The following is a 23,770-nucleotide window of genomic DNA, read 5'->3' on the forward strand; positions in this document are numbered from 1 at the left end:
AGTAAGGTCTTAACTTCCTGGAAGCGGCCAGTAAGAAAAATGTCAATTTCTCGATCAAAGGGTATTTGGACTCCGCGCCCAACAACGTTTTACTTACGTAACAGACCGAGAGTTGGACCTTTCCTTCTTCTCGCACTAATGCGATGCTGGTGGCATGTTCAGACACTGCCAAATATAGGTACAGTGGTTCCCCATCCACCAATTTCGACAAAATTGGCACTTGGGCCAGATGCTCCTTCAATTTTCAGAAGGCCTCTTCGCATTCCACTATAACATACCATTTTCCACAACACATCATTATAAGCTTTTTTAAATACTATTCTAATAAGTTTAGTTAGAAAAAGTGGGGAAAGGCAAAAAGAGCAGTTCTCAAAACTATTAAGCGGCAAAGTGAAAACTTAAATCCAAATATTAAAAAATATGTCTCTTTTTCTCTCTCTCTCTACTTGTTCTCCATTCTCCCCTAAAAATTTTCTGATATCTCCTATCTAATGTTCACCCTCAATTACATCTAGGTCTTAATAAAAAAAGATTGGGTCTTTTGGAAAGCCTTTGAGAAAGGCTTGGTATCTTGGCCAGCTGAGCTGCGTAGAGGGTTTCAAGTCTTTCTCTACTTCTTGTCTAACCCAGATCTAAATCACACAGACTACTAATTTGTCTAACCTAGATATATGTGTTCATTTTCTCTAATAAAAGAAATGAAAAAGACTTATTCTTTCTAGTTTAAATATATGTTCTTGGCTTATACAAGTTTTAATATGGGAGCTAAAGGTAGTGGCTATTCTATTTGGTTTGTTAATTTTATAAATATTAGACAGGAAATATATATATCTGAATGCCATCTTAAGAGCAAGGTATGATCAAGGTTGTATCTTTTTCTTACGCTCTAATTAGCCACTCATTGATATTATTTGCTTCTTTTTTTTTGTTGTCAAAAAGGTAGATTTGAATGTAAGGTGCCAGCAATAATCATAATTGTAGCTGCCATTGGAGGAGTTTCCAGAATTTATTTATTGCATTTACATGAGGAGAATAAAGGTAATTATTGTTTTTCTTTTAGTCACTTTTGCTTTAATATGACCCATATGTGATATCTAAAAGGTAGAAGCTAGGCAAGATTTCTGGTTGGTTTTTTATCTTTACTATTCTTGTTGTTTATTGGTCTTGTATTTATAGTCGCACATTTTCATTTTTTTGGTATTTTTTTTTGCAGAAATTTGCATTTTTTGGGGTTTGATTTGCTATCTAGTTTCTATTGTTCTTTCTGCTCTGTTTTAATTATAGGTATTGGGTTAGTACATCTTCTTCGTTCTTTTATTTTTGTGTGCCCATACCTTGAGTGAAGTCTCCCTCTAAAGAAATAAACTTTTTTATTTTTAAAAGACAAGCCACAGACTAATAAAAATGGAGTTGTAGATATTATGCTTTAATTAGTCTAGTATGTACATGTAAAAAGAGTGTTAACAAATGAGAGATATTTGGGTAAAAATAACTCATTATTCTCATTTTTACATTGCACGACAAAAAGGACATTATGATAATTTCAAGTTGTCATATATCAAATCATAAAAGAATTCTCCACTAATTCATTTATTTAGTTTTTTTTTTGGTAAAAAATGGAAGAAAGTTGATAAAGTTCTTTGTTTTGTCTGTCAATGCCAAACTTGTTTTATGCTTTTAATGTGATGTCTTTGTAAGCATTGGATACTTGGGTCCCATAATGTTTTGTATATATTGACTTTTGTATTTTTTTTTAGTATACTTTGTATAGTTAAACGAAATAAGTGTAGATTTTAAGCCAATATATATATATATATATATATGCACATGTCTTGTCTCCTTGTGACTACGACTTTTATTATTATCTCTTAACCTCTTATTGTTAAGTCTTCTTCTACTCTTTTATTACTAACTCTTCCAATTCTGTTGAATATAGTTGATATTTTGCTTCTTATATTTATATAAGACAGAGCTGCTTTTGCTCTTAATATGATTTTCATGGCTTTTGAGGTTTATGTTATATTACTACATTTTATGGCTCTATTTAAGACAATGCGCAATAAAATAGTTACTTTTGATAATAAAAGGATCCTCTGTTATAGAATCAAAATATCAACAACTAAATAATAGATTTAATATACTAATCCTCATATTCAATTAAATGATTGGTAATATACTAATACACCATATTAATTAAAATAATTTATAGTAATTGATAATTTCTATGTCCTGTTGTTTCATCAATAAAAAAATCAATTTGCGAATGTATATTAAATTGGTAGTACCTCTTGTAATTATTGTATCAATCTTTTTGTATGGTTATTGACTTTTGTTTTGTGCTGTTTATTGATGAGAAAGGAGAATTCAAATATTTTAGATAAAGTGATGAATGGTGTGATGTGAGAACAAAAATTAATATTTTATATAAAGTTAATTTAGTACTAATCTTGTTTGCCAGCTTTCCGATTTATGTGTCTTAGAGAAGTAGGTTGTGGAAAATTTGTTTGTGTGTTGCAGTGATATAAGGAAGAAAACTTATTTTTTGTTGTTTAAATTGTTTTACTTGGTATTGATAGATGATTAAGTCACTATTATATGGGAAATGATGTCAGATTTTATCTAGAATTATGTATAACTATGGATGTTATGCAAAGTGCTCCGACCTTCTATAACACTGCTTTCCTTAAAACATGAAAAAGTGTTACGGTATATATTTGATAATATTTTTTTCGGTCTTATTGAAAATATTTTTTCTTGTTGAATTCGACTCTCCACTCGGTCCTCTTGTTTCCGCGAAGTATGTTGAAGAAGGGGATGCACTTGTCCGTGGACTTCAACACAAAGCTGCTATTCTTCCTATCAGGCTCTGAACATCTTTGTGTTTTCGTGGTGATGGCATGTCGATCAGTGCTATGATCTTGTCTAGTTTGGCATCTATCCTTCTTGAGATTACTATGAAGCCCAGAAACTTCCCCGAATGTCACGCCAAAATTGCATTCTTGGGAATCAGCTTCATCCCATACTTCCGGATAATAGCAAATGCTTCTGCTAGGTTGTCTGCGTGTTGGTTCGATGTCTTGGACTTGACCAACATATCATCTATGTGGATCTCCATGTTCTTCCTGAGTAGATTCTGGAATATTCTGTTGACCAGTCTTTGATAAATGGCCCCAACATTCTTGATCCCAAAGGGCATGACAATGTAGCAGTATACACCCTTGTCCGTCTGGAAGCAGGTGTGTTCCTGGTCTGCTACATGCATCGAGATCTGGTTGTAGCCGGAGTAATCATCTATGATGCTTTGAAACTCGTACACAGATGTAGCATCCACCATCTGGTCAATTCGGGGCAGAGGGAAGCAATCCTTTGGGCATGCCTTGTTGAGGTCCATGAAGTTGATGCAAGTCCTCCACGTTCCGTTTGGCTTTGCAACTACACCAGATTTTCCAGCCAAATGGGATACAAGGCCTCCCAGATGAAGTTGATCGAGGACAACTTCTCGATTTCCAACTTCAGAGCCTCCGCCCGCACCCAAGGGCCTTCGCTTCTGTCGGACGAGAGTTGCATTCTCGTCGATGTTCAGGGCATGACTTATGACGTTGTGGTCAATCCCAGTCATATCTAAGTGGGACTAGGCCAGGGCATCATGGTTTTATTTTACCTGTGCGATTATGGAAGTCCTGACTTGCGGGTTATAATTTCTCCGTACCCGGATCACTTTGGTCTGGTCGGTGTCATTGATAAACACCTCTTCAACCTCTTCCATGGGTTCTCATGCCCTATCTCGCTTTATTCGTGGATCTAATTCATCGTCTTCTTGGATAACCTTTTGTGCTAGTTGTGGTTGTGGGATTAGATCAGTGTTTTCCTCTTTGAGAGGTTCTTCACATACCATGAAGATTGGTTAGGCAGAGACGTGATAACACTTTCGGGCGCTCTTCTGATCTCCCCGCACTGTCTCCATTTTTCCATTATCATATGGGAACTTCATGCATAGATGGCGGATGGAGGTGATGGCACCAAAGTTGACTAGAACGGGGTGCCCAAAAATCATATTGTAAGCAATAGGGCAATCAACCTCTACGTAGGTGCAGTAATTAAACAATCTCTACATCTCGTTCCCCAGTGTCACAGGGAGTTGAATCTTGCCCATTGGGAGCAATGAATGCCTATTGAAGTCATAGTCCTGTGTTGGGCACGAGGCTAGGTACGCCTCGATTAGGTCAATCGCCGTGAAGGCTGGCTTAAATAGGAGATTGATGGAACTCCCATCGTCCACCAACACTCATGATACTCTTTTGTTGGCGATTTGGGTGTCAATGACCAAGGGGTCGTGATGTAGGAAATGAACGTTCTGGGCATCTTCCTCCGTGAACATTATGCGCAGGTTCATCAGCTTTGGGTGCTAGGCCGGAGTCTTGACCAATGCACACACCTCATGGTCATGATCGAGTTTACTGAGGTATCTATTCTCATCATTTTGGGATGGTCCTCCCAAGATCGGGCCTCCCGATATGGTGGCTACGTAGCCATTTACTCGAGGAGGCGCGGTTCTGGGGGATATGGCATCCCGAGCCCAGGAGCCATAAGGCCTCGTTACGATTGAACTATTGAGGCTTCCTGGGGGGCCTATGCTCTTGATTTTTGAGCATACCCTCCCTGAGGAGTTTGGTATGGTACCTGCGCGCCTTGGGCCAAAGATTGTCATGAAGCCATTGGCAGCCCCGGAGCTCCCGTTGGCATCCTGACCCATTGGTGGATATTTCCTAGTTCGATAAAATTCTTGATCTTTTCTTTTAGCTCACGACACTCTACAGTCGTGTGGCGCACGTCCTTATAACAGGCACATCTTTTGTTGGTGTCCCTTGAATTCTTCCCCCCTTTAAACACGAGGCTTGATTTCTGGTAATGGACTACGTTGCTCGTTGCAAGGTAAATGATTCCACATAGTTTGTATACTCCGTGTACTGGGGCTCGTACCCCTTCTTTCCCTTCTTTTTGGGCTTAGACTGACTCTGACTTTTTGCTAGATCTCTTTCCCCAGGAAGGGTTTATGCTCGCCTCAGCCGCTTCGGTCTAGGAAGGTTGGGCACCTCCAGGAGCAGCACTGTATCCAGTTGGTGCCACTCTTGACCCAGAGAAAGGGGTTGAAGAAGCTGGAGCGTACCCTGATGAAGTGGGCCCATAGACAGTCGGGGTCATGAATGACATCCCGAGGGTTCTGGCGAGTTTGGACACCGCCGAGGCATCGGATAAAGATTTTTCGGGTATACTGCACTTCGTACCCGGGAAGGGTTTGTGACGTCGATTCGGGTGTTGGCTACCATAAAAAAGCTTGGATTCGAGCTTCTTCCCAATTGATGAAGCCTTGTGCCCTCCTTATAAATTCTTCAAGGGTGGCAGCCTTGATGTGTTGCATGTTGTCCCAGAGAGGGGAGCCTGCTTTGATTCCAAATTGGAGGGCTACTAGACACAACCATCATCCACCTTAGTATTTGAAGCTTCCTTCGTGAAGCATTGGATGTAAGCCCTAAGGGTTTTAGTGGGTTGTTGCTTAATGTTGGCCAACACACTGACTTCCGTGTCCATTTTTTGGGCGGCCACAAGTTGTTTATGGAAAGCTGACTGCAATCCGGACGAAGACTGGATCAATCCTGTCTTGAGCCTTTTCCACAACTCTTCGGCGGGTCCGATCAAAGTGATCGAGAAGCACATGCATTTGTCGTTGTCACAGTGTAATGACCCAACTATTTCTAAGACATTGGACCATTAAAACTACTAGACATAGCTACTACTTTGAAGAGAACATACATAAGAAATATTCATAACTTTATTAAAAACTCCGAAGTAAATATTTGAAATACATAAATGAGCAGTATGGGATCCCATTGTTTTAAAATAAAACATACCTTTAGTTTAAATGAAGTTGTTTACAAAATTAAATGCGGAAAAGACATAAAAAAACATAATTTAAAGAGACTAAAAATAACGTCATCCTCGATCGACACGCAGCCCATCCATTCCATTCATCCTCAACACACAAGCCAAGCTACCAAGAATTCTTCTGCCTTCATATCTAACTTTTTGCATCACACTAAATAAATAAAGGAGTGAGCCTAATGCCCAACAAGGAAAATCTACCAATCAAACACATATAACATAAAACATAAACACAAGACTATATCAAAACATATACTATATCAAAACATGACTATAAAACATAAACATAAGACTATATCAAAAACATATATCATAAATCATAAAACTATATCATAAAACATATATCACAACTCTAACCCATGTACATGGTAAACATTAGGGTTTGCTAGCTAAGCAACTATGAGCCTCAAAATACATTGAGGTTTGATAGCTAAGCAACTATGAGCCCTATATAACATAAAATATTTGGGGTTTGGTAGCTAACAACAATGAGCCTCAAAATACATTGAGATTTGCTAGCTAACAACAATGAGCCTAAAAATATATTGAGGTTTGCTAGCTAAACAACTATGAGCCCCTAAGCAACATAAAAACATAATAATATATCATAACATATTGGAACATAAACATATCATAGCATAATAAAAACTATCCTATTTTCCTTACCAACACTGGGATATTTCAGAACAAGGATGGGATTTGGAACACTCCTAAAACCAACATAAAAACATATAAGTATCTATAGAAAAAAGATGAAAAAAACTAAACCATCAAAGAGGGAAACTTACCGAGAACCTTAATGTCTAAGAACTTAAACACCTTGGATGAACTAGAACTGTTCTAAACTTCAATATCGAAAATACACTTTATCTCACTACCCAAGTGTTTATAAAGCTTAAGATGATAAAGCTTTTATTCCCCAAAACACAAGTATATCACTCTATAGAAATCCTAGCAGCTTGAAGGCTCTGAACACAACTTGTAGAATGAAGAAAATGGCTGAGCACTAGGTCCTATTTATAGAGTTTGAGAAGTAAAACTATCCTATTAAAAAAAATAATTAAATCCTTAAATAAACATGATTATGACAAGTGTCATGCTCTTAGTGGTTCTAGAAGATTCTAGAGTTTTTAGAACTTTCTTTTATAATTAAATCTTTAAATAAACATGATTATGACAAGTGTCATGCTCTTAGTGGTTCTGGAAGGTTATAGAGTTTCTAGATCTTTTTTTTTTATTTAAAAAAAATAATACTTAATTTCATTCTAACTATAATCCAAATTTAAATTTAAATAAAATAGAATCTTAACTTCTAACTTCCTAATTCTCGTAACTCTAAACTCACATGTAGTAAAATCAACATAACTGGAGCTGTATGATTTCGATTTAGAATATCTTTATACCGTTAGAAAGATAATTCAATTATCTACAACTTTATAGAGATACTATTTTTCGAAATTTATAACATAACTGGGTCAAAAATGGGTCAGAACTTACAGTACTCCAAAGTTACGGAAAATCTATTTAATTATCTAAATAACAACCTAATCCACAAATATCTTAACTAACCATAAAATAACAAACTCTAATTTCCTAGGCTGATTTCAAATTTACTAAGCCCAAAATCTTATTGGGCTTTTGGGCTTTATGTAGGCTCGATCCATAACACTTTTTAATAATATCATAATTAATTTATTCTTATGAAATCACCCCATTTTCCACAAACCATACTACTAATATCATAAACGTATACTATACTATAATAATCATAACTACTAAAAATATTAAACCTTATGTTATAATTAATATTTCTAAACTATAGGTTAAACTTATAAAATCCATTACTATTGCTACGAGTGTCGTACTAAGTCCCGACTTGAACCAAAATCTACGGAATCTAACATACTACAAACTAATACTAACTACTATCTAGCTAGTTAAGTAAATATTCTGAGACTCTACACACATACATGAGCAATAGTCATCAAGAAATTGTAGCGAGATAGATGATCTCTAGGGTCAGTGTTTTTGGTATAAGCAAGTATGTCCGGCATCTTGAACCCTTTGGGTAACACAACGTCCAGGATGTGCTTGGCACACAGTTCCTTTTCTTCGTCTTTAGAATCATAACCTCTACCTTCTTGATTTCGGACCAAGCGGTTCGTGACCTTATTGAGAGTGGCCAGCTATTCCATGAATTGTCTGGCCATTCCATCGTCAAGGAGAAATCTTTCATTCCTCTTGTCATTGAGGTTATTTCTCAAGTTTCCTCCTTGAGGGTGAATCTTTTCTTTTCGGTCCTAATCCTTTTGAGTGTTGAGGCCATCTTGTAAATCCACGCGGGATCTGTCATCTCCCGAACTGACCATTTCTGGCTCCTCTCCGCGTTTGCACCCTCCGTGATCCTTGTTCACAGAAGCTCTGGATAAAATTGTCTTCCCTAATCATCCTGACTAGGGGCGTTATGGGGATTAGTACCTCGTGGGCGTTTCCCCTGCAGATTGTTTGGATGATTTCATCTTGGGACCGAATTCATCCGTTCTTTCTTAGGGAATTGCCTTGGGTCAGCCCTGATTTTTTGAGTGGGAGAAGCCTTCTTGTAGGGGTTTGCTTTTTCAACAGGATTGGCCACTTTGACCTTCCCTTTTTCTTGAACTGGGTTTGATGGATCGGCTCCAGGATGCAGGGATCGTCTCAGAGGAGGAATAAGGGTTGTAGCATTGTTGGGTATGCCAGTCCCTGTAGGTGGGACATGCAGTTGTGATCTTGGGGTAGGAACGACTGAGGGATTTGTTGTAAATCCCTACACAACAATAAAGGCTCGAAGAGCCAGGAGGGACTGTTGCATCTGGCTGGTGGTCTACTGTTGTTCCACCATCCTTGATTTTTGGTCCAGGACCTGTTGCCTCAAACGAACCACTTCTGGATCAATGGGATTCTCGGTCTCGTGGTCTTCATACCTCTTTCCATCTTCCTCGTAATAATCTTCATCGTATTCACCGAATTTCTGAGAGTCATCAAGCTGAGGCCCATGGTCAGGCATATCCTTTGATTGGTCGTGAGTGATGGTTTGTTTTGCAATGGTTCTCCATTGTCTTGTTGCTCCAGGTGAGCGAGATCAAACATGGTATGTCGAGTGTTCACCATTTTCGCAGATAAAAAATATTGATTCAAGCATTCTTCATCTCTCAATGAAAGCACCAAAATGTTTACCAAGTTTTTTAGAAATTATAAATATATTGAAAAATAAGAGCTAGAAAGAAAGGTTAAGAAATAAATAAGATCACAGTTTTTACGTGGTTGGAGCGTTAATGAGCCTTAGCCCACGAGTCACTAGTATTAGGCTTTAAAGAGTTTTGACAGTGGAGGATTTCTGCATGTTCAACAACATTTAGCTTACAAGAGAAAATCTCGGATCCTTGCTATAGTGCATGAATGACCCTATTTATAGGCAGTCATGTGACTTAGGCTGGACTAATCCGGGCCCAATAAAGATATAATTATTAATGCTTACTAACAGGGCCATAATACAAGAAATGTAACATAAATAAAGGATATTAATCTTGGCCCATTGGGCCGACTTAGGCGTGATATAGCCTTATAGCTGCCTTTTGCACGTTGGCACGGACTGATATGCATAGGCTACCGAGGGGATCCTGGGGACATGATCTGTTAGAGTAGTGGCAATACAATTTCCTAGGAATAGTGTATGTCCGTTATTGGGCTCGGTATGGTCTGGGCCAACAGAGCTTCCTTGCTCATTGTTCCTTGGGCCCAGGTTAGGCCCAGGTCTCTCCTAAGAGCTCATGGAACCTGTTTGGCCATGCCACGTGTCTAATGTGGAAAATATGGATAACTATAAGGAATATGATATCTAGGGATTTCAAAAGTTAGTCTTAGTCTATTCATTGGGTAAGTGAAAACCTAGACAGTCTATTCCTTTTTTGGCCACTCACTTTCTTCTTCTTTTCTTCTAGATCTTTATCTCATGTATTGAGAACCAAGCCACACTAGTTCTTGGTTGATAAAGGGCTTGGTGAGGAAGAGTGTGTTGCTAATCTAGTTCAATTTCTTGATAATACCCTGCTATAGAAAGAAATCAAGGGTTAGAGAGATTGAAGGAAGGAGTTGTTCCAGTTGTACTGCGTATATGTAAGCTTCTATCTATACTCTGGTTTGTATCAATTTCATAGAAGCATGTTCTAGGAATTTAAATGTTTGTTTGATAATATGTAAATTACATGAAAATAAACAAAGATCCTATAATATGCATATGCTACAGGTTGAACCTAGGTATCAAAGGCCTGACCATATTTAGTTTATTCTTGAACACTACCAATGAGGTAATGGAGATTCTAGTATTTTTGATATTTTGATGTTGTTGTGATTTTGATTCTTGTTTTGGATTGTTTTCGTGGTAAAATATGTTTAGATGATGATGTTTGTGTTTTGTGTTTTGGTGTTCTTGAGAGTTAATTCAATTGTTGGCTTATTTGAAAATCATAATAATGTTAGATTAGGTATGGTCACATTCCTATTCAATCTATGATTTTTATGCATGATTTTTTGATTAATCCATTATTGTATTGTTGTTCGTATGGAAAAATTTGACGGTTTGATTTTAATAAAGTATGCTTAATATTAGAAATATGCTAGGTTTAATTTGTGTTTTTGGAAAAAATCAATGGGTAGTAACATGCTATAAGTAAAGTCCAAATTTCCCTAATAAGGCTTAGTGCCTTGATTAGTGTAACGACCCGAATTTGCTAATTGGGCTTAGGGCCTTGATTAGTGTGCTTGGAGGGCAATAAGTGATTTAATTTGCTTGTATGTGAATTTATGTGTATATATGTTGTATATGTGTGATATGTCTATACAGCACGATCCGAGACTGTAACGCCCTGGTTACCCCAGAACAGTTACGGTGAACGGTGAACCGGAAATTTGACCCGCTACCCGAGTCCTTTGGTTAAAAACGTGATCTAAGTGTTTTTAACAGGTTAAGGTGGAAAACCAGTAAAAAGGAAAGGGTACTTTTCATTAAGTAAATAAACTTCTCATGAGCCTTTTTAAAATGTTTACAAGAAGTACTTGTTACAAAAGAGTTGCTATAGTTCCAAATATACAATCCACGCCGGCCTAAGCGGCAAAAATAGGGTAAACCCCTAGTCCCTCTGAGAATTCCTTGACCGTGGCGGTCAAGCGGCCCTGTATGTACATCACATCGCCCAAGCTCTCCACTCAGGGTTGGCCAAGCTTTTCCTTCCCTTTACCTGCACCACATAGCACCCATGAGCCAAGGCCCAGCAAGAAAACACAGTAAAGCATGATATAATATCAACAACGATCATAATAACCATTCAGGACTATCAGTCCAACAAATAGGTGACAATAGCCAAAAGTCACAATAATGAGCATCGCTCCCTCTAGCCATGTGACGATAGGGTCACCAGGGCTTAACTGAGAAGTGAATCATTCATAAGTTGTTTAGGACAGGTGTATGGTGATTAGTCACCAACATAACCTTCCTCACAACTCTGGAGTCGAAACTATGGACAACGTCCCTTAGCCATGTGACAAATAGTCACCGGGGTCATATACCTTGGCTATATTCATCTGGTTGTAAGCCAGGCAAGCGCTTATAAGTTCCTCGACCCTAGGGTCGGTCTGGCATTAATGCTATAGAGCCATTCAATGCATGATTTTCGACTTTAGAGTCGGTCCCTGACTAGTCAGTGTCTCAAACAGGTAAACAACGTTCAACAGCATTTAACATGCAATCCATGCCCACATATATCAACCAACATGCCTCAAGTATCAAACCACGCATGTCATATACCTATACAGGGTGCAACTGTACTCAAACACCGTTTTCTTACCTCTGGTTCGAGTGAGAATAATTATATGAACGACCCCTGAGAACGATCAACCTTTAAATTCTTCGACGGTCACCTGGTCATAACCAAAATATAGGATTCATCAATAAAAATGATAACTGAGGGTTCCCAAACCAAATCCCAGCCCCCGAGATCTCAAATACTACCCAACCGGGTACTAGGTCCAACCCCGAGGCCTATGGTTTGAATCCCTAAGCTAAAAACCACTTTTTAGAAAATTTGGCCTTAAGGGCCGCGGCCCCCAAAAGCTGTGCCGTGGCACGCCCCCAAACAAAGAGGCCCCCATCTGCCAGACGCGCATGGGCCGCGACACGCAAAAGCTGTGCCGCGGTACCCAGCCCAGTTCAGCCTAAGCCTCACGCACGAACCAGATTTTCAACCCTGCGTTTCCTCTCTCAAACCAGACCTTCAAACCCTCTCTAAACCTCTTCCAAACATATAATTGAACCCCCAAACAACATCCTTATCTCACTCACACCAAACCCCAATCAAACTAACACCAAAACCCCCTTGGATTCACACTTTTCACAACAAAACCCATGACTGAAAAGTTAAAACGAAAACAGAGCATAGCTTAAGTTAAATGATCAAAACTTACCTTAAAACCTGTTTGAACCTCCCTTACAAACAGAACCAAGGCTACCAACTCAGCCTTGAAGTTTTCCCTAGCTTGAATCCACACCTAAAGCTCAAAACCTCAAAGGAGAAATGAAGAGGGTCATGTACGGGAAAGGAAGATAAGAGTGCCTCTGTTTTGTTCTGTTTTATTCTACAGCCTTCAGCCATTTAAAACAAGTATATCCACCCCTAAAATGACCAAAATTCCCTTATACCATCCAAAGCCTCTTAAACCAACCCAAGGGCAAAATTGGTACTTCTAGCTTAACCCGTTAATCATAATTAACGCTTCCCAATTCCCGCTAATCTCAAAATCCTCAAACACCAATAATTCTTATCCCGTTACCCTTAAATCCCCGGTAACGCCATAACCATTAATAACACCCCGAGACTCACCCCGAGCCCCGAGCTCAAACCTGTTATGACCAAACCGATAAATCATATTCAAAGATCGTCTCATGTCGAAATACTCGAACCAATCCACATTATAATGTGGTCTCACAATATATCATTATCATACAAACAAGTATTCAATTATACCCTCAACGGGCCAAATTACCAGAATACCCCTGTAAACAAACGTGGACTCACATGCATGCATTTAACATCATATGATAATATAATTCTCATAAACATGGATAAACACATTTAAATGGCGTAATTAAGCAGTTATGGCCCTCCCGGCCTACTAATCCAGCCATTAACCATAATAGGGAATCCGGGGCATTACAGAGACAGTCCTGAGGAGCAGTTGGCTAGAGAGTCACAACGGGGTTAAGATTTGAACTCGGGGCGAGTCGAGGGGTAAATCGGGTATTAGTTGAGTTATGGGATTATCGGGACATGGAAATAAATATTTGGAGATATATTTGAGGATAGAATGCCTAGGTGGAAATATTTGGGGAATTTACCATTTTTGCCCTCGGGGACGTTTTGACACCCCGAGCCTTGAGGTAACCTTTAGACTTAAGTTATATAAAACAAATAAAAGAAAGGAACTGTTTAGAAACTTGTAAACTGACTCATACTTCTCCTCATACTGAAGTTAGTTTGAGCTTATCTCTCTCTCACTCTCTAAGACAACACTCAAGAGGAAATCTAAAGGAATTACCAAGGAATTGAGGGGATTTCAACTGGGATGCTTTAGGAGTTTGAAGCTTTGGGATTGAGGATCAAAATTCTGGGATTAAGCTCACCAAGCTAAGCTCTAAATACTAAAGTCTAGTCTTGAATTTTCTGCTGGTTCTAGAGGTTTGCATGTAGCTAAGTTTGCTTAATCATTGGGTATTTTAGCTAAGTTTTGGAGCATACTTTGATAAGGTTTTGATGTTGTTTCTGTGCTGGAGTAACTATGTTGAATATCTAGGAGTCTTAGCTTGGTTTTGGTGGTAATTGGCTTGAGGAAAGGATGAAAGATTGATGGAAAATCTAGGTTCGTCGTATGGAGCCGCAGCCCTAAGAGGGGTGTGCCGCGGCCCACATGCGTGCGCAGCCATGGGAGGCTGAGAAAATTCGAGCGCGCCGCGGCCCGCGTGGTGGTCAGTGGAGAGCTAGCCTCTGTTTTGAGGCTAGCTGCGGCTCTAGTGGGAGGGGCCGCGACCCTTGGTGTCAATGAGGATTTTAATGATATTTTTTGACTTGGGAACTTAAAGGGTAAGGCTCGGGATGGATTTTATCATTTGGATTAATAGAATTCAAGATCCCGGAGGTTAGGGTTACGGTTTGTGGTTATTGGTTGGGTTGGAATTTGATGGTCGGATATTATTATGTGTTGTGACTAGGATTTCAGCGAGGCTCACGTTAGCAGACTGTGCTCGGGGTATCGGTGCTCAGGAAGCTTGGAACTCAGGTAAGAAAACCCCTGTTCCCATAGAGCTTGTGTGGAGGGCTGAGCCCAATATATTGAATGGAAATGACATGCAGGGCCGAGCCCTAAATACTAGAATTGTTGAGCATGGCTATTTGTCTGTTTATGTTTGAATTCTGTGCTTTTTGCTATATCGTGTTTGATATTATATGTGTGATCGGCTAGAGTCGGGAACGGTGTAGACCGGGAATGGCGTGGGGCCGAGAATGGCGTCAAGCATGATGAGTGCAAGGCCGAGAACGGCAAGAGGCCGAGAGCGGCGTTGAGCACGTGGGGTGCGAGTTTCTAAGGCGAGTCCCTCATAGGATACTTGGGATATCCTAACGGTATGGTCCGCGAACCCAGGGCTTGGTAAACGCTTGGGACAGCTAGGCCGTATGTGTTTAGCCTTTGGTGGCCTGCTTATATGCTTGATTCATGTATTGCATATATTATCTGTTATGGGTTTTCTTGCTGGGCTTCGGCTCACAGATGCTCTGTGGTGCGGGTAAGGGTAAGGAGAAGATCAACCTACCATGAGCACAGCTGGCGTGAGGCGGCGTGTACATGTCCGGCCAGCCTGGCTGTCTTAGCTAGGGGATTTTGGGAGATGCTTGTAAATGAACTTAGATTTTGTCGCCTAGTCGACTCTGACCGGTTTTGTGTTGTAAATATTTTCTAAACCATGTTTTGGGATCCCAAATGTAAATCTTTATAATTGAATGTGAAAAAACTAGTTTCTCTAATGTTTTCCTTGTAATTAGGGCTTAATGACATGTTTTGAGTTAAAACCTCGATTAGCGAGTTGAAAGCACGATTTTTTAACACACTTAGTAACGACTCTAAGGAGGTAGGGCGTTACAACTTGGTATCAGAGCGAGCCAAGGTTATTGGTTCTGGAGATTGACCGAGCATGTACACACGCAGGCAGTGACAGGCTTAACTCAGGGTTGGTTGGTGAGAATAGTTGGTATGTCTGAATATGTGTTTAACTGCCCTGTATACCTATTTATTTTGTATGGAGCATGATGAATTGGTTAACATATGCATGATGTTAGGGCATGGCCCGCTGTGTGTTATATGATTTATGAGCTGTTTTGTGTGGGTTACTGATGTGCTTGGGAGGTGGTTTTGGATGTTGTTGTCTTGCCTAATGAGCGGCGTCGATGGTTGCAGGCATATTTATTGAGATGCCTCGTCAATCAGCTAGACTCCGCGGCAGTAGGGCCGAGGATGACAACCAGGGTCAGGACCCTCCGCCTACCCCACAGAACTGGCAATAGATTATGGCCGAAATGGAGGCCAGACTGCAGAGAACAGAGGAAGAGCTGTGACAGATGAGGCAGCAGGCCCCGCCTCAGGTTACTGGGCTGCCAATGCAGCAGGCTACAGTGCCAGTGCATGTTTAGTCTACTCTGGAGAATAGGTTGGAACCATTGTATGAAAGGTTCAGGAAGCAGCAACCTCCTACTTTTGAGGGTGGTTCAGACCCATTGCTGGCAGAGCAGTGGATGAACCTGATCTCTGTGGTCTTGGATTTTATGAGGGTCGAAGGACATGACAGGGTTGACTGTGCAAGCTATATGCTCAGGGCTGATGCTCGCATCTGGTGGGATGTGGTGAGCCAGTGGAGGGATGTTGCGGTTATGACATGGGAGGAGTTTAAAAGTGTTTTTAATTAGAAATATTACAGTGTGGCAGTGCGAGCTGCGAAGGTTGATGAGTTTATCAACCTAACTCAGAATCGATTGACAGTAACAGAGTATGCAATCAAGTTTGATAGATTGGCAAAGTTTGCGCCAGATCTAGTGCCGACAGATGCGGCTAGGAGGGATAGGTTTGTGCAGGGGTTGAATGTTATGATTGCCCGCAATGTGAACATTACCTTGGATCCAGCGACTACCACTTATGCCCAAGCGGTGGATAAGGCCCTTACTGCTGAGAGGGCTAAGGATCAAATATGGAAGGACAGCGCTGTTAGGCGCGATGCCAGGAGGACAGTGCCTCCTTTTGTTGGGACCAGTCGGGGCAGTGGCCCCAACGAGCAGAAAAGAAGAGCTCCGGATTCATTTACCCCTCCTAGTACTGATAGGAGAGTGCGGGGTGCTACTACCGGCCGACAGGGTGGCGGTGACAACTGGAGGAGTTTTACTATGTGTCCATGGTGCAGGCGTCGACACCAGGGTGAGTGCAGGATCAGGGCCTGCTTTGTTTGTGGGAGTGCTAGCCATTTGAAGAGGGATTGCCCTCAATTTAAGAAGGAGGAGCAGAAGCAGAGTGACAGTCTTGCTCTTGCCAGGGTATTCACTTTGACACAGACTGAGGCGGAGGCTAGCCCCTCAGTGGTTACAGGTCAGATCTCTAGTGCTGGTTCTTTATATTCTGCATTGTTTGATTCTGGGGCTACCCATTCGTTTGTATCTGCTAGGGTGATAGATCAGCTTTGTAGACCTAGTGGTGTGTATGCTAGAGGATTCCAGACTTTGTTGCCAACAGGGGAGTTGGTAGTCTCTAGGAAGTGGATTAGGGCATTACCTGTGGAGGTAGATGGTAGGGAATTGTTTGTTGATTTGATTGAGTTAGAGATGGATGATTTTGACATAATCTTGGGAATTGATTGGCTATCCAAGTATGGGGCAACGATAGACTGCAGGCGCAGGATGGTGACGTTTGAACCGGAAGGGGAGGTACCCTTTGTGTTTGTAGGGATAGTCAGTGGACCGCGTGTACCGATGATTTCAGCCTTACGGGCTAGGGACCTGATGCAGAAAGGTTGGATAGGATTCCTGGCGAGTGTTGTGGATACTTCTAGGGTGGTGCCAGTTGGACTGGGTGAGACAAGGGTGGTGTGTGAGTTTCCGGAGTTGTTTCCAGCGAATCTGCCAGGGTTGCCGCCTCAGAGGGAGATTGACTTTGTTGTAGAGTTGATACCAGGAGCGGAACCAGTATCTAGGACACCTTATAGAATGGCTCCGGCGGAGTTAAAGGAGTTGAAGATTCAGCTGCAGGAGTTACTTGATTTGGGGTTCATTAGACCGAGTTTCTCGCCATGGGGTGCTCCAGTGTTGTTCGTTAAGAAGAAGGATGGGTCCCTCAGGATGTGCATTGACTACAGGGAGCTGAACAAGTTAACCATTAAGAATAAGTATCCATTGCCTAGGATCGATGATTTGTTTGATCAGCTACAGGGTAGGACAGTGTTCTCCAAGATAGATCTTCGATCAGGTTACCATCAGTTAAGGATCAAAGAGGAGGACATACCAAAGACCGCTTTCCGAATGAGGTATGGACACTATGAATTCTTGATTATGTCCTTTGGATTAACCAATGCCCCAGCAGCTTTTATGGATATGATGAATAGAGTTTTCAAGGACTATCTGGACAAGTTTGTGATTGTGTTTATCGACGATATCTTGGTGTACTCCCAGACAGAGATGGAACATGAGCAGCATTTGTGATTGGTACTACAGCGATTGAGTTCAGTAAGTGCGAGTTTTGATTACCACAAGTTACATTTCTGGGCCATATCATTAGTAAGGAGGGGATTCTGGTTGACCCAAGTAAGATTGAGGTGGTGGTTGGAGTTGGTTAAGGATTATGATTGTGATATCCTCTACCATCCTGGGAAGGCTAATGTTGTGGCAGATCCGTTGAGTTGGAAGGGCCCAGGACAGTTGTTTAGCTCGAGGCAGATATCCGGTAAGTTAGCCGAGGAGATGGTCAGAGCGGGTATAGAGTTGGTGGTTGGACAGTTAGCCAACATCACTCTTCAGTCTACACTCCTTGAGAGAATCAAGGAAGCGCAGGAGAAGGATTCTCTGTTGCAAGGTCATAGAGAGAGTTCTTTAGTCGGAGCGACAAAGGACTTTTCCATTTCAGAGATGGGATTACTGAAGTACAAGGGTCGGATCTGTGTTCCGATGGATTCTAATCTCCGGCGGGAGATCTTGGATGAATCGCATACCACTCCCTATTCTTTGCAGCCGGGTACGACGAAGATGTACCAGGACTTGAAAGTTTTATATTGGTGGTCGGGTATGAAGAGGGACGTGGTAGATTATGTGGCTAAGTGTTTAACTTGTCAGCAGGTCAAGGCTGAGCACCAGAGGCCAGCGGGGTTATTGCAGCCTTTGGGGATCCCGTAATGGAAGTGGGAAGATATTACTATGGATTTTGTGGTTGGTTTACCGAGGACTGTGGGACAACATGACTCTGTGTGGGTGATTGTGGATAGGTATACCAAGTCCGCCCACTTCTTGCCTGTTAGGACAACTTATACTGTGGAGCAGTACGCTGAGTTGTATGTAAAGGAGATTGTTCGACTTCATGGGGCTCCGTGGTCGATAGTGTCGGATAGAGACCCCACCTTCACTTCCAAGTTTTGGGAGAGTTTGCAGAAGGCTATGGGCACGCAGTTACGGTTTAGTACCGCTTATCATCCTCAGACGGATGGGCAGTCTGAGAGGACGATTATGATATTGGAGGATCTGCTGCGGGCCTGTGTACTTGACTTTGGGGGATCGTGGAGTAGGTATCTTCCTTTGATTGAATTCTCATACAACAATAGTTATCAGGCGACCATTGGTGTGGCTCCGTACGAGATGCTCTATGGAAGAAAGTGTCGATCACCTATTCATTGGGACGAGACAGGCGAGAGAAGGTATTTGGGTCCAGAGATGGTTCAAAGGACCAATGAGGCAGTTGAGAAGATCAGAGCGCGAATGCTCGCCTCCCAGAGTCGACAGAAAAGTTATTCAGACCTGAGACGTAGGAGCGTGGAGTTTCAGGTGGGAGATCATGTGTTCCTCAGGGTTTCACCCATGAGGGGTGTGAAACGATTTGGTGTTCGGGGTAAGTTGAGCCCCAGGTTTGTTGGCCCCTTCGAGATACTGGAAAGATTTGGTGAGGTAGCTTACAGATTAGCGATGCCTCCAGCATTATCGGGGGTTCATGATCTATTTCATATATTTATGCTTCGGAAGTATATGTCAGACTCAACGCATGTCTTGAGTTTTGAGAATTTGGAGCTTGATCAGGATTTGTCCTATGAAGAGAAGCCGGTTCAGATTCTTGACCGAAAAGATAAGGTCATGAGGAGCAAGACCATCGCCTTAGTGAAAGTGCTGTGGAGGAACAGCAAGGTTGAGGAGGCGACGTGGGAACTTGAGTTAGAGATGAGGGTGCGGTACCCCGAGTTATTCAAGTAATTTCGAGGACGAAATTTCTGTAAGGAGGGGATAGTTGTAACGACCCGAATTTGCTAATTGGGCTTAGGGCCTTGATTAGTGTCCTTGGAGGGCAATAAGTGATTTAATTTGCTTGTATGTGAATTTATGTGTATATATGTTCTATATGTGTGATATGTCTGTACAGCACGATCCGAGACAGACCTGAGGAGCAGTTGGCCAGAGAGTCACAACGGGGTTAAGATTCGAACTCGGGGCGAGTCGAGGGGTAAATCAGGTATTAGTTGAGTTATGGGATTATCGGGACATGGAAATAAATATTTGGAGATATATTTGAGGATAGAATGCCTAGATGGGAATATTTGGGGAATTTACCATTTTTGCCCTCGGGGACGTTTTGACACCCCGAGCCTTGAGGTAACCTTTAGACTTAAGTTATATAAAACAAATAAAAGAAAGGAACTGTTTAGAAACTTGTAAACCGACTCATACTTCTCCTCATACTGAAGTTAGTTTGAGCTTATCTCTCTCTCACTCTCTAAGACAACACTCAAGAGGAAATCTAAAGGAATTACCAAGGAATTGAGGGGATTTCAACTGGGATGCTTTAGGAGTTTGAAACTTTGGGATTGAGGATCAAAATTTGTGGATTAAGCTCAACAAGGTAAGCTGTAAATACTAAAGTCTAGTCTTGAATTTTCTGCTGGTTCTAGAGGTTTGCATGTAGCTAAGTTTGCTTAATCTTTGGGTGTTTTAGCTAAGATTTGGAGAATACTTTCATAAGGTTTTGATGTTGTTTTTGTGCTGGAGTAACTATGTTGAATATCTAGGAGTCTTAGCTTGGTTTTGGTGGTAATTGGCTTGAGGAAGGGATGAAAAATTGATGGAAAATCTGGGTTCGTCGTATGGAACCGCAGCCCTAGGAGGGGTGTGCCGTGGCCTGCATGCGCGCGCAGCCATGGGAGGCTGAGAAAATTCGAGCGCGCCGCGGCCCGCGTGGTGGTCAGTGGAGAGCTAGCCTCTGTTTTGAGGCTAGCCGCGGCTCTAGTGGGAGGGGCCGCGACCCTTGGTTTCAGTGTGGATTTTAATGATATTTTTTGACTTGGGAACTTAAAGGGTAAGGCTCGGGATGGATTTTATCATTCGGATTGATAGAATTCAAGATCCCGGAGATTAGGGTTACGGTTTGTGGTTATTGGTTGGGTTGGAATTTGATGGTCGGATATTATGATGTGTTGTGACTAGGATTTCAGTGAGGCTCACGTTAGCAGACTGTGCTCGGGGTATCGGTGCTCAGGAAGCTTGGAACTCAGGTAAGAAAACCCCTGTTCCCATAGAGCTTGTGTGGAGGGCTGAGCCCAATATATTGAATGGAAATGACATGCAGGGCCGAGCCCTAAATACTAGAATTGTTGAGCATGGCTATTTGTCTGTTTATGCTTGAATTCTGTGCTTGTTGCTATATCGTGTTTGATATTATATGTGTGATCGGCTAGAGTCGGGAACGGTGTAGACCGGGAACGGTGTGGGGCCGAGAACGGGGTCAAGCACGATGAGTGCAAGGCCGAGAACGGCAAGAGGCCGAGAGCGGCGTTGAGCACGTGGGGTGCGAGTTGCTAGGGCGAGTCCCTAATAGGATACTTGGGATATCCTAACGGCATGGTCCGCGAACCCAGGGCTTGGTAAACACCTGGGACGGCTAGGCCGTATGTGTTTAGCCTTTGGTGGCCTGCTTATATGTTTGATTCATGTATTGCATATGTTATCTGTTATGGGTTTTCTTGCTGGGCTTCGGCTCACAGATGCTCTGTGGTGCAGGTAAGGGTAAGGAGAAGATCAACCAACCATGAGCACAGCTGGCATGAGGTGGCGTGTACATGTCCGGCCAGCCTGGCTGTCTTAGCTAGGGGATTTTGGGAGATGCTTGTAAATGAACTTAGATTTTGTCGCCTAGTCGACTCTGACCGGTTTTGTGTTGTAAATATTTTCTAAACCATGTTTTGGGATCCCAAATGTAAATCTTTATAATTGAATGTGAAAAAACTACTTTCTCTAATGTTTTCCTTGTAATTAGGGCTTAATGACACGTTTTGAGTTAAAACCTCGATTAGCGAGTTGAAAGCACGATTTTTTAACACACTTAGTAACGGCTCTAAGGAGGTAGGGCGTTACAATTAGGGGGTCGGGAAGATAATAACTGATTTAATTATGTATTACATGATTATATGAATTATGTGAGTTATATTATAATAAGACTATATTGGCGTGTTTAGGTGTATTAAGCATGCATATGGGCCCGTTTCTTATTAGAAGGGCATTTTTGAAATTTTGGTCCATTGAAGGCATATTTGAATGTATATGTGTGTTTCATGATTGAGACCACATTATTATGTGGATATATTTGAGTTGTTTGGCAAAAAGCGATCCTAGGGAGCAAGTTAACGATTTAGTCATAACGGGGTAAAATACCCAGCTCGAGGTGAGCCTAGGGGTATTTCGATAATTTGGTACATTATAGGGAATTATTGGGTAATGAGATATTATTTATTGATTATTTGAGGATATTATAAGTTACGAGATTTATGAGGCATTAATTGAGATTAGCGGGAAAAGTGGAAAAAGACCAATTTTCCCTTGAGGGCATTGAAGAGTACATTAATGGACAAGGGGCATTTTGGTCCTTTCTTTCCTAGTGGTGACTTAGTCACTGAGTTCTTTCAGAGGTAGAAAACAGGGGAAATACAAAGACTCAACCCATTATCTCTTTCCCTCACGTTCTCTCTAGAACCTTTGGTGGTTTCGAGGAAACTAGTGGAATTTAAGGCTTCGAAGCTTGAAGTTTAGTGCTAAGAATCGGTTAACAACAACCTAGGTTTGTTCTTATCAATTGAAAGTACCGCTAGAGCTCGAGATAGGATCGTGCTTGGGGGTCATTTTTTATTATCTCGTGCTCGAACTAGAGGTATGAAAACTGGACCCAATACATGGTATATGTGATTAGGGCTTGACCCGGTTGCTGAACATAGTTATGATTAGGGCTCAGGCCCCTGTGAATGAGCATTATTGTGATTATGCATGTGATTGTTTAATTAAGCATGTTTGATGTATGCTTGTTTGCATTATGAGATTGAGAAAGGCTTGACTTATAAGTCAAGGACGGTAGTAGCGCCCTGAGCATTGGTCAAAAGACGAGTATGGGATAAGGTTACAGTCCCTACTCGCCTGGCAAGAATCGCGAAGCGAATGCCTGAGTACGCATGTCGCTCAATTGGGCCGCGCGACAATACATGTGGAACGCAAGTTGTAAAGGCGAGTCTAGCATAAGGGTGTAGTCCCTACTCACCCGACAAGAACCGCGAGCTAAATGCCTGAGTACGCATGTCGCTCGGTTGGGCCGGTCAGCAATATGCGTGGAATGCAGGCCGAAAGGCAAGCGTAATCTGAGGGTGAGGTCCCCACTTGCCCGACATAAGGAAAGAGTTGAGCGTCTGAGTACACACTTACTCAGCTGGGCCGTTCAGCAAGATTGTTTCTTGGACCGTGTGATTGAGAGCAAGTCCACTATGAAGGTGCAGTCCCTGTTACTGGGCATGGAGCATAGGCTGGGTACTTGAGTATGCGCCTCACTTGGTTGGGTTGCCCGACAGGACTAATCTCCTAGGTCGAATATTCGATTGTATTATTCAAATGAATATTTTATTTATACATTGTAGAATGTGTTTATTGGTTATATGATTGAGATAAATACTCTCTTCGTAAAATGTGGAATATGTTTATGGGTTACATGATGGGAATGAATGCATCTGATATATGTGCAGCAAATGTTTATTGCTTTTGAATATCTAAGTATATTGTTATACCTTGTTAGGTTTTCTTGCTGAGCCTTGGCTCACGGATTTTCTATGGTGCAGGTAAGGGCAAGGATAAGCTGGACCATCCATAAGGGAAGGGTGATGTGTACATATGCAGCCTACTCGACCGTCACAGCTAGGATTTCTTGAGAGGAACTAGGGGTTGGGCCCTGTTTTGTCGCCTATGACAACTATATTGCATACTGGTCTTTTCTCTGTTTATAAACTGCTTTCTGGGATCCCATGTTTATGTGAAACTCTTTTAATGAAAAGTATTACTCTTTTTGCCAAAAAATTTAATATATAACTTTTGAGTTAGTTTATTTACACTTTGTAAGTCCAAATGACTCGTTTAGCGAGTTAAACACTATTTCAAATACAGAGTGTAACTGTCCCTAATTAGTAAGGCATTACACTATAGGTTTCATCCAA

General features: G+C 41.6%; 1 long non-coding RNA gene across 1 annotated transcript; it reads left to right on the forward strand.

Annotated features, from left to right (window-relative positions):
• Positions 1-302: 302 nt before the first annotated feature.
• LOC133818698 (uncharacterized) lies at positions 303-23,770 on the forward strand. The gene is made up of 3 exons (XR_009886053.1): positions 303-771; positions 940-1,038; positions 23,399-23,770. It is a non-coding gene; the product is annotated as an uncharacterized LOC133818698 (long non-coding RNA).

Source organism: Humulus lupulus, chromosome 1, assembly GCF_963169125.1.
Source record: "Humulus lupulus chromosome 1, drHumLupu1.1, whole genome shotgun sequence".
Classification (NCBI taxonomy): domain Eukaryota; kingdom Viridiplantae; phylum Streptophyta; class Magnoliopsida; order Rosales; family Cannabaceae; genus Humulus; species Humulus lupulus.